Source organism: Myotis yumanensis, unplaced genomic scaffold, assembly GCF_028538775.1.
Source record: "Myotis yumanensis isolate MYYU_CA2020_CCGP unplaced genomic scaffold, mMyoYum1.0.hap1 SCAF_2, whole genome shotgun sequence".
Lineage (NCBI taxonomy): Eukaryota > Metazoa > Chordata > Mammalia > Chiroptera > Vespertilionidae > Myotis > Myotis yumanensis.
Window position 1 is genome coordinate 42,488,288 of NW_027223753.1, and position 12,582 is coordinate 42,500,869.

Below are 12,582 nucleotides of genomic sequence, written 5' to 3' on the forward strand. Positions count from 1 at the left end.
ATTAGGTTGATGCTCTTCTCAGTCCCATCTTGCATCAAGGAAATAGACAGAAGTACCACATATGTGGTGAATAAATGAATCCGCTGGTTTGCAAAACATCTAAAGGGAGGTCCTATATTTGTAACTCTTTTGAAGATTAAAAAGCGCTACATCAAAGCTCCTAGCTGGGGTATATACTGGAAACTGATATAATAAAGTACGTCAACTGTAATTGGAAAAAAAAAGGATTTAAAAAATAAAAATAAAAGTCTTAGAAACAAACAAACAAAAAGCTCCTAGCACTGACCCTTGGATAGGTGATTAACACTGAAGCCAGGTCTCTTTCCAAAGTCCAGAGGGAGAGACCAGGCAGCTTTGCTTTTATGCTTCCAGTCGCCATCTTCCTGTTCACTGCAGTTGTCATGCATCCGTGAAGTGTTGTGACTGTTTACATAACTGTTGTTTTAAAAGAATTATTGTAGAACTGCTTTTAAAAACCCCCCAGCATTATGTGTTTGAGATCTTTACAGGTTGATACCTGAGGCTTTATAGTTCATTCATTTTAACAGCTATGTTTTATTCTGTCATTATACCACAGTTTTTAAAATTGAGGTATAACTGACATAGGACATTATATGGGTTTCAGGTGTACAACATAATGATTCCATATCTGTATACATTTGGGGAATGATGACCCCAGTAAGTCTATTTAGTATCCGTCACCACACGTAGTTACAAAATTTTTTCTTGTGATTCGAACTATTAAGATCTACTTAGCAGCGATCAAATATGCAATGCAGTGTTATTCGTGATAGTCATGGTGCTGTACTTTACATTGCCAGGACTTATTTATTTTGTAACTGCAAATTTGTACCTTTTGACCCCTTCACTTATTTTGCCAACCTTCCACCTCCTGCCACTGGGAACCACCAATCAGTTCACTGTATGTGTGAGACTGTTTTTTATTTTTAAAGACTCTACACATGAGATCACATTATTTGCCTTTCTCTCTGTCTGGCGTATTTCACTTAGCATAATGCTCTTGAGGTACACCCATATTGTTTTTCACAAATGGCAAGATTTCATTCTTTTTCATGGCTGAATAATATTCCATTATTATTTCTTTATTCACTTACTCACTTATTCACTTATTCACCAATGGACATTTAGTTTGTTTCCATTTCTTGGTTATTGTAATAATGCTGCAAAGAACATGGGGGGTACATATGTCTTTTCAAGTTAATGCTTTTAGTTTCTTCAAATAAATACCCAGAAATGGAATTGCTGGGTCATATGCTAGTTCTATTTTTACACCACAATTTATTTACCCATTTTCATGTCAATGAAAATTTATATTAGTTATTTCCCTCCTTCCATTTATAGTTTTTTTTTTAATATAGTACAGCATTAAAATAGTACTGAAGGTGAAAGGTTGTGCCATGGACTTGGATGGATGATGTCATGTTTAAGATAGATTATCTCTATTGACTTCTCTTAGACTTTGCATGAACAAAGTGCTAGACTTTACCTGAAAGCTGAAAACAGTAATGGTTTACATAGATTGGTAACAAACTTATTTAAACTTCTGTAAGAAGAAAAACCGAGATCACTTATTGGAAAACAAAGATGAAGCCTCACCTTCCAATGTGCTTTCTCATTAGCTCTTTCTGAAGTCAGATTTTAAAGCGACTGGCAGTGTTTCTCATACTGAATGCTCTCAGCACATTGGGTAGTCTATGATAAGTACAAAGGGAAAGGAACACCTTTTTATTTATTTTTTACTCTAAGAGCTTATTATGATCAGTACAAGCTTCCCTAGTTGAATATTATTCCCTTCTTCCTCCATGAAGTCAAAATACAAATCAGCACAGGTATTTTGTTCCTAAAATTTTAACATGTAATATGACTTTTTAAAAGTATTTTGTAGAAAATTGTGTATATATTGTCTATGTACCCCAGGTTCAAGGTAGTGGCTTTGATTGATAGTCTAAAGAAAAGTGAATAATGCCAAAATTAATATGCTTAGTTATAACCATAATGAGATGACTACAGTGTTTGATCTTCAGTGTCATTTATCATTTTATACTTTTCCCCTTAGGTTCTCTATCTTCTATTAACCAATTCTCCAAATCACCGAGTTCCTCTAAAAACAAACAAACAAACAAAAAAGGGGGAAAGATAAAGGAGAAAGCGTTACATATTTTGTTGGTCAAATGACATCCATGAAAACATGTAAAACAACTAAGTGAAATATTAATTGCACAGTAAGAAATTATCATATTAGTCCTTTCATTGGTCCTTATACCACATGAATTCCTGAATAAATTGGTACTCCACTAATAAGTTAATCATTAATTGTGGTTATAACTATTAAGTAATTTTTTCAGCATTAATTAAAATTTTGGTGTGAAATCTGTCTATCCAGAGAAGTAATGCTGTACAAATGTTAACAAATAATTTAGTGATTTTTCGATATTAAATTATATGTTAAGTATTTAAAGTGAATTTGAGATGAAAAGTTAGGCATATTTTATAAACAACAATGATAATTTATCAACTTGAAAATGTTTTCTTTTAGGAATTAGAATAATTTGATATTTTTATTTCTATTAGTTGTCTTGTATTTTCTTCCACCACATAAATACATTCTTTGGCAATTAGAAGGCACAAGTGTTTTTTGAATGCTTTTAAGAATTTAGTTCAAAAATTTATTGATGTTATATATTATTTTTACTAAAAAATAACTTGGCCCATCATATCTCTTATGTTTGCTAAGGATTTTTTTCTTAATCTGAAAGTCAAAAGAATTCCTGTAATAATTATAATACACTTATTCCTATAATAACTATACATTTAAAAAATTTTGGCCCAGCCAGTGTTCTCAGTGGTTAGTGTTGACCTATGAACCAGGAGGAAGCTGGTTTGATTCCTGGTCAGGGTACATGCCTGGGTTTAGGGATTAAGCCCAGGTGGGGGGGGGGCAGGATGCAGGAGGCAGCCAAATGATGTTTCTCATTGATGTTTCTCTCTCTCTATCCCTCCCCTTTCCTCTCTCTAGAATCAATAAAAGTGTATTTTAAAAATAGTTTGGGGAACTCTAATTATATATCTCAAATGCCTTGAAAATTTGAAGGGTACTGTAAACTAGCATATTTTAGAATATTCAAGAAAATACTTTTAATACCAGTCTTTATTTTATTTTTATTTTTTAAATATAGAATAATTTATTTTTTTGTTTTTGTTTTTTTTTTTTAATTTAAATTATTTTATTGTTTAAAGTATTACATATGTCTCCTTTCCCTCCCCTATTGACCTCTCCCCAGCCGCTCCCAACCCCCAGCCCATGCCCTCATCCCCCTACTATCTGTGTCCATTGGTTATGCTTTTATGCATGCATACAAGTAATACCAGCCTTTTAGATTTAATAAAGATTTTGGTAAGAAATAATAGTAAATACTTTCAGTATTGACAAAACTCTGAAAATGACATTTCTATGAAACACAAAATACACTATTAAAAATAGAGTCCAGAATTTAGCATTGGGTATTTTGAATTTATATTGTAATATTGAAATTGCAAGTATAGCATTTTAATATTTGCCACCATATTTTTATCAAAGTCAGTCCTAAATTACTGAGCTTTAAGAAATGTTAAGGAGGAGTAAAGATTTCCTCAAATGAAAATTGAGGGAATATGTTATAGTAGATCTGCCTTACAAGAAATGTTAAAAGAAGTTCTTCAGAAAGAAGAAAAAAATATATAGGTCAGGAAATTCACATCTCCATAAAGGAAGGAAGATCATTAGAGAAATTAATGGATGTAAAATAAATCTTTTATTTTCCTTTTCTTAATTGATGTGATAGATAACAGTTTGTTCAAAATAAAAATAGTAACAATTTTTCAGTGATTTGACTTTACTAGAGGCCCGGTGCATGAAAATTCGTGCAAGAGTAGGCTTTCCTTCCCCTGGCTGCTGGCATCGGCTTCCCTCTGGCACCTGGAACTGGGCTTCCCTCCTCCGGCTGCCTGCAGACACCCGGAACTCAGGCTGGCTTCTCTCGGGCTGCCCACAGGCACCTGGGACCTGGGCTGGCTTCCCTCCACCCCGGCTTTGGCAGGAAGGATGTCCGGAAGACCTCTGGTCTCATTAGCATATTACCCTCTTATTATTATAGATAGATAAGTTATATGATTGTTGCAATGTTATAAGGGACAGAGGAAGGAATTATGAAAATTTACATGGTACTGGCACAACTGATGAAGCAGTGTAGTGTTATTTGAAAGTATATTTGAATCCATTGGAAATGTATATTGTAAACTATAGGGCAACCACTTAACAAGTTTAGAAAAAGAAATATAATTGATATGCCAAAACAGAAGAGAAAATGAAATTATATAAAATGCTCAATTAAGGCAGAAAAAGAGGGAAAGAAAAAACAAACACCAAGAGCAAAGCATAGAAGACAGTAATGAATATGATAGACATTAATCTGTATAAATAATCACTTTAAATGCTAATGGTCTAAATACACTAATTAAAAGATAGAGTCTGTCAGAATGGATAAAGAAAAGACCTCTTTCAGATTGCTCATTTTTAGTGTATAGAAATACAACTAGTTTGTAAGTTGATTTTTGCATTCTTCCTGAACTTTGCTTTATTCATTTATTAGTTCTAACAGTTTGTGTGTGTGTGAAATCTTTAGTGTTTTCTATGTAGATGTCATCTGTAAAAATCATTTTAGTTCAGCATCAAAAAGAATAAATTATTTAGGAGTAAACTTACTCAAGGAGGCAAAAGTATTATACACTGAAAACTATAAAATATTGTTGAAAGAAATAAAAGAAGACACAAATAAATGGAAAGACATTTTCCATTCATGGATTAGAGGACTTAATATTGGTAAAATGACCATAGTACTTAAAGTGATTCAACATAATCTCTAACAAGATTCAAATGGCATTTTTTACAGAGATAGAAAATCTATAATCATAAAAGTGTAATATGCTAATTAGACCGGATGTCCTTCTGGACGACCTTCTGGATGAAGCTGGGGCTGCGAGGGAAGTCCCGGTCCTGGGTGCCAGAGAGAAGCTGGTGCCAGCAGCTGGTGGAAGGAAGGCCTACTCTTGCACGAATTTCATGCATCAGGCCTCTAGTAGAATCATAAAATTCACATGGAAACACAAAGGACACTGAATAACCAAAACAATCTTGAGAAAGAAGGGCAATGCTGGAAGCCTCCCACATCCTGACTTCAAAACATATTTCAAAGCTACCATAATCAAAACAGTATGGTACTGGCATGTAAATAGGCATACAGACTGATGAAATATAATAGGGAACCCAGCAATAAATCTGCACATATGGTCATATGATCTTCAACAAGGGTGCCAATTTTACAAAATGGGGAAGGAATAGTCCCTGCAACAAATGGTGTTTGGTAAAATGAATAGGCACACACAAAAGAATGAAATTGTACCCTTATCTTATACCATATACAAAAATAAACTCACAATGGATTAAAGACTTAAACATAAGACTTGAAAATATTTATAAGGCATCTGTAAGTTGTTTTTAAAATCTTTATTGTTCATATTATTACAGATGTCCCTCTTTTCCCCCCATAGGTCCCCTCCACTCAGTTCCTACCCCACCCCAGGCCCTCGCCACCCCACTGTCCGTGTCCATAGGTACTGCATACATGCATATAAAATCTTTGTCCAATCTCTTCCTGCACCCTCCACACCCCCTTTCCCCCCAAAATTGTCAGTCCACTCCCTTTCATGCCCCTGATTGTATTACATTCACCAGTTTATTCTGTTCATCAGATTTTTTATTCATTTGATTTTTAGATTCACTTGTTGATAGATATATATTTGTTGTCACTTTGTTCATAATTTTTTATCTTTACCTTTTTCTTTTTCCTCTTCTTAAAGAATACCCTTCAGCATAATCCTATATAATCCTATATAATAAAAGGGTAATATGCAAATAGACCAAGCAGCAGAACAACTGAACAACCAATCAAAGCATAATATGCTAATGATATGCTAAGGTGATCAACCACTTGCTATGACGTGCACTGACCACCAGGGGGCAGACAGACAACTGGTCGACCAGTCACTATGATGTGCACTGACCACCAGGGGGCAGATGCTTTGACCGGTAGAGGTTAGCTTGCTGCTGGGGTCAGGCTGATCAGGACTGAGCGAGATGGGCTGGGCATGCCCTGGAGTCCTCCCTTGGTCATTCCTCAGCCTGATCGCACACCTGTGGGGTCCCTTAGCCTGGCCTGTGCCCTCTCACAATCCAGGACCCCTTGGGGGATGGCGGAGAGCCAGTTTCAGCTTGATCCCACAGGCCACTCCTCTTGGGAGGGTGCCAGACGCAAGGCTCATGGCTGGCAAGCACTGCTGCTGCAGCGTAAGCCTCTCCAGATTGGGACTAATTGGGCACGAGCCCGCTGCGGGCACAGTGGGGCCGGGATGAGCAGGAGCAGCAGGTAGGAACTGCAAGCAGTGTTGGACTGCGGTTTTTGGCCTGATCCCTGCAGGCCACCCAGAGGGACCCCACCTGTGCACGAATTCATGCACCAGGCCTTTAGTTTCATATAATACTGGTTTGGTGATGATGAACTCCTTTAGCTTTTTCTTGTCTGTGAAGCTCTTTATCTGACCTTCAATTCTGAATGATAGCTTTGCTGGGTAGAGTAATCTTGGTTGTAGGTTCTTGCTATTTATCACTGAATATTTCTTGCCACTCTCTTCTGGCCAGCATAGTTTCTGTTGAGAAATCAGCTGACAGTCATATGGGTACTCCCTTGTAGGTAACTGTTTTTCTCTTGCTGGCTTTAAGATTCTCTCTTTGTCTTTTGCCCTTGGCATTTTAATTATGATGTGTCTTGGTGTGGTCCTCTTTGGATTCCTCTTGTTTGGGATTCTCTGCACTTCCTGGACTTGTAAGTCTATTTCTTTCACCGGGTAGGGGAAGTTTTCTGTCATTATTTCTTCAAATAGGTTTTCAATACCTTGTTCTCTCTCTTCTTCTGGCACCCCCATAATGTGGATGTTGGTACACTTGAAGTTGTCCCAGAGGATCCTTACACTATCTTCCTATTTTTGGATTCTTTTTCTTTTTGCTCTTCTGGTTGGGTGCTTTTTGCTTCTTCCTGTTTCAAATCTTTGACTTGATTCTTGATTCTTGATTCTCTAGTCCACTGTTGAATCTCTGTATATTATTCTTTATTTCAGTCAGTGTATGCTTAATTTCTTACTGGTTCTTTTCCATTTTTTTGGCATTCTCACTAAGATCCTTGAAGGTCTCACTAAGTTCCTCGGAGGTTTCTAGAAGATTCTTGAGTAATCTTATAACTGTGGTTTTGAACTCTATATCCAATAGTTTACTTTCTTCCATTTTTTTTACTTGTGACATGTTTCTTTGTCTCCACATTTTGGCTGCTTCCCTGTGTTTGTTTCTATGTATTGGGTAGCTGCTAAGTCTCCTTGAGTTGATAGAGTTGCCTTGTGTTGTAGGTGTCCTACAGGGCCCAGTGGCTCAGCCTCCCCAGTCACCTGAGGTGGACACTCTTGTTGCACTGCTTTGTGGGCTGTGTGCACAGTCTTGTTGTAGTTGAGCCTTGATTGCTGTTGGTATCACTGGGAGGAATTGACCTCCAGGCCAATTGGTTGTGAGGACCAGCTGTGTCTACAATGGAAGAGCTGCTGTGCAGGAGATACCCTTATGGGGCAGGCCTTGCTTCAGTGGGGCTTTGGTGCTCACTGAGTCTGACCCTTGAGTGTGTCTCATGGATGTGAAGAGTTGTAATCTAGTATGGTCTCACACTGATTACTGGGTACACTGGCTCTTGGATCTCCAAGGAGGTGCAAAGTCAGCCACTGCCTATGGCCACCCAGCAGGAGCTACAGTGAGATCTGTAGATTCCTCCTCTTTGTATGGGGTTTGGAAGTGCCCAGATGAGGCCCAGCTGTGAATCAAGGCAGGCTGGTGCTGGTACCAGCCTTGGGCCTTCTTTTGATAGCTTTGGGGCTCCCTGACCCAGCTGCAGCTTGTTTGACAGGTTTTAGGCTGAGAAAGGACAGGCCATTCATATGCAAAAGCCACAACACACAGCTTGGGTGGGGTTGTAAATTGGGTAGGGTGGGGTCTCAGGGAATTTCCAGGGTGGAGTAAACAGCAATAGCTGCCAGTCAGCCCTGCACTGGGGAGGTCTAAGCTGGGGAACAATGATTGTTTCAAGCACCTTCGTCTGGAAGAAAGCCACCCCTGCGTTCCTGCCCTGATGCCAGATAGTCCAGTTTCTACCCATATGTGTCTGGGTCCCCCAGAGTCTTGCCTGGCACTGGAGCTCAGAGCAAGCAGGAGCTTGTATCTCCCTCCTGATTAAAAAAGCGGCACACCAGGTGCCAGCCCTTTCTACATCTCCACACCTCCTACCAGTCTCAATGCGCTTTCTTCTTACTTCTCTAGTTGTAGTACTTCCACTCAGCCAGCTTTTCCGTGGTTCTGGATGATAGTTGTTATGTATTTTAGTTGTAATTTTGATGTGGTTGTGGGAGGCAGCAAACACAGGTGTTTACCTATGCTGCCATCTTGGTTCTCCCTGGCATCTGTAAGTTTGATCACAAGCCATTGCAGTTTTGTTTTTGTTTTTTTTTTAACCAAAGAGTGATGTGACTGATTTCTTTCCTGTGAAATTACACTGCCTTCCTTGAAGAAAATGTGCCGTAGTTGTACTACTCTGGGTAGTAGCACTACTTTTTGAGATGGGGAAAACTGAAGGAAGAACAGATTTGAGTAGGCAAATATGACTCTTTCAGCCCTATTAAACTTGATGCATTTATTAGATATCCAAGTGGACATACCAAGTTGACAGTTGAATGGTCTGGTCTGGTGTTCTGGACAAAAGTATTTTTAAGTGATGGGATTGGGTGATATCACTTAGAAAGAGTATCCCTGAAGAGACTAAAGGATGCCAGCACTTAGGAGTTGAAGAGAAAAGAAGCCCACAAGAATCCATAAATAAAAACCAGACAAATGGAGAAACAGAGAGAAAGCTTTTGGTAACTGTTAGTAGGCTGAGAGTCTGAAAGTGCAAGAGTGGTTAGCAAATGTTATATAGGCATAGAAATGGGTCAAAAGAATACAGGTATGGAGGAAGAGAAATAGGAGGTTAGCCTATTAGGAACAATGCCAAGATCAGCCAATAGTTCTCAGTAGATGGCCCAAGAATAAACAAGTCTGGGAAAGTACATTCAGAACTTGAAGTTTGGCAAGGAAACAGCATTTCAGCCAGTCTGGACAAGTACTAGTACATGCCATGATTTCAGGTTAGCAAGAGAAGCTTGCAGGATCTTGCAAAGGTGTTTCAAGAAAGATTGTTAATCTATTCAGGGGTAAGAGGAGATGAAAAAGAATCTGGCATCTCAGAGAACATAAGAGGAAAGATTTTCAAGAAAGGGGGAGTGATCAGTGTGCTGAATTTGTGGAAATAAAGTAAGATAATAGCGACGTGATACTTGGAGTTCTCAATGTGGAAATCACTGATGTCAGAGTATCCCAGTTGAGTGGCGGGAAGGAAGCCTGGTTGTGGTGGGCTGCAGGTATGGGAGCTGAGGAATGGAGACAGCATTCAGAAAGTAGCTGTAGATGTATATGCATTTGCAGTCGTAGTCATCCTCTTAAGGTACAAACTGTTGCTTACTATCAATATGGTCCTAAACCTTGTTATTTTCACTTAGTACAATGTCCCAGCAATCATTTTAAGTATGAATGGATCTGTGCAGTTTCAAAAGGTGACTGTACATATTAATATTATAAACAATGCTTTAGAGAGGGTATTACTTGCATTTTTAAAATTCTTGTGTATGTCTATAGGATCAATTTATAGAAGTAGAACAATTGGGCCAAAGGATATGTTTATTTATTTAAATACTGAGAAATATAACCACATTTTGCACGGAGTCCCCACTATCTATGTACCAAGTATTGATTTCCCCTCAAGCTTATCAACTCAGAGCTAAAGATTATTTACCAATTGGATTAACGAAAAATGATTGAGTCTGATTTCAATGTTATTATTTATTTTTTTTAAATCACAACATTTAAAAGCTCAAAAGTGATGTTGTGCATATTTTTGTAAGAACCTTTTGCATTTATTTTTCTCTGAATTCATGACCTTCTCCCAGTTTTGTTTTTCTACTGGTGAGTTGGTCCTTTCCTTACTGAGTTGGTTGTACCATAAAATATAAATGGAGCTAGGCTTTTATCTATTATTTGTGTCACTCATATTCTCCTCACATTTTCCCTGGCCTTCTGACTTTGACTATAGTATTTTTGCCATATAGAAATGTTTGTTTTTAATATCGTCCGAATTATTCATCTTTTCTACAGGTCTTCACAGCTTGGTGTCATGCTCAGGAAAACCACCCCTACTGAAATAATATAATTTCACCACATCTTCTGTGACTTCCTTTATGTTTTGGCTCTTGGAATCTGTCTGACTTGATCTGTGACACTCCCCCTCTTCAGTCTGCTGCAGTCATGCTGCTGTCCAAGCAGACTCCCGACTCTTGTCCAGGATAGCTGCAGTCTTTCCCCGACGCCCTGCAGTGTCTGCTCAGAAATTATCTCCTCACGAGGGATTTCTCTCACCACCCTATGACAAGCTGCAACTCCTCCCCTTCCTGCTCTGTTTGTCTTTATAGCACGAATTCTCATTTAGCATAATTCATGCTCCGGTTTTTGTTTATTCTCTCTTCCTCTGTTCCCATCTAGAATGTAGGCTCCACAAGGGCAGAGTTTTTTTTTGTTTTTTTTTTATTGTGCATTCTTTTTATTAAGTCTTCATTAAACAATGCAGACATTTTATTACAACAAAGAACATAACACTTAATGGTTTTCATTTAGTCCTTCAAAGAAAGCTTTAAAGGAACTATAATTTCAAAGTGATCAAGCCAACTCTGTGAATTAGTGTACAGAACTATCACACATGTAGAGTTATCCCCTCCAATCTAGGGGGAGCATATAGGATACACAGGAAAAGTAACAGTATAAACAACAGTAAAAAATGGGTAAGTGGAAACAGCATATGGATGAAACCTTTATACCCATTTAAGATGTATACACCTTAAAAAGGAAAAATAATTTATTTCCAAGTCTCAGTTCTCTCCTTGTATTAAATGACATTTCCCCCTCTGTAACTAGTATTAGTTTTTGTTGGTTTTTCTCCAGAGTAAGATCACCTGGTTATTTGGGTGCTTATACTTTTGTTCACTAGTAGTCGATGCTATACTTTATATGTCCACATTCTCAAGGCTTCAAAATAAATTAGGTAGTAGCTCTGAAGGAAATGTGATTAGCTTCACCTTTCTACTGATTTTTAACTATGTCTCAGTGGTACCTATACTAGAACTAAGTGGCTTTCTGCCTTATAAAAAGCAATGATTAATAACCACTAAGCAGAGAATTCAGGCTACAAGTTTTTACCTACCTACCTGGAATTGGATTATTTTGATAAGATGGTGATACACAAATAGATTTTGATATAAGAAAACTAAAAGGTATGTTAAATATTGCTGAGACTAAGATTTTTAATTCCTGTTTCTGGTTGACCAGATGGAAGCATCTGCATATAAAAGCTAGAAGCAGAGTTTTACTGCATGAAGGAAGCCCTTTACCATTTATGAAAAGCCCAATGTGGTCTATAATTCACTCAGATAAACTGGTCCCTAGACACTGATCTTAGGGAAGGATGTGAGAGAATAACTCAGATTTAGATTTAGGGCTCAAAGTTACTGAGACATAGGAAGGTATGGAGAGATATACTGAGTCTCTCAGAGGAGAGTTAAGTAACCTGGTTAATCCTAGAAATGTCCCAGTAAAGTATCATTTTCAAGCCAGGCCAGAATATCACTGGCCTCTGAAAGGTGAGATAAATGAAACATCACACCAGATGTATTCTTTGATATTCAGGTAGCACAGATTTAGAAAAAAAAATCCCAATACCACAAGTTTAGATTTATCCTGTTAACTCTATCATTTCTAAATAATTCCAAAACACTGAAAGAATGCTTAACTTAACACAATTTTCTATTGCCCCCAAAATAGGTTTTTGTATTTTAAGTGACTAACCAAAAAATGGATCTTATATTTTGGAGGTAAACTTGTTTTCTTATACAAGTTTAAATTATCTTGGTAAATTATCTTTTTAACAGGTTATCTTCTCGTCTTCTGTAAAGATTTCACATTGTTTTATTTAATATTGTTTTTAAAACAAGTTAACATATTGTACACACTTTTAGTATTGCTGCATATTATTTGTAATCTTATTTGGTATAGTATACCTTTCAGAGTTATTTTTGTATATTTACAGTGAATTAAAGTGAACAGACCCATTCCTCCCCCTCCTGATTAAAAATAAAAAGGGAAAACAGGGAAAAAAAAAGACAAGAACAACAAAAGAGGTTAGGTTCTGCCCTAAACATTCAACTGTGGGGATGCAGTAGTCAGCTTTTTGCACCCATTCTCCATGCTAAAAAGAAAAAAAAAGAAAAGAAAACTTTCTGGGACTACTATGAAGTATT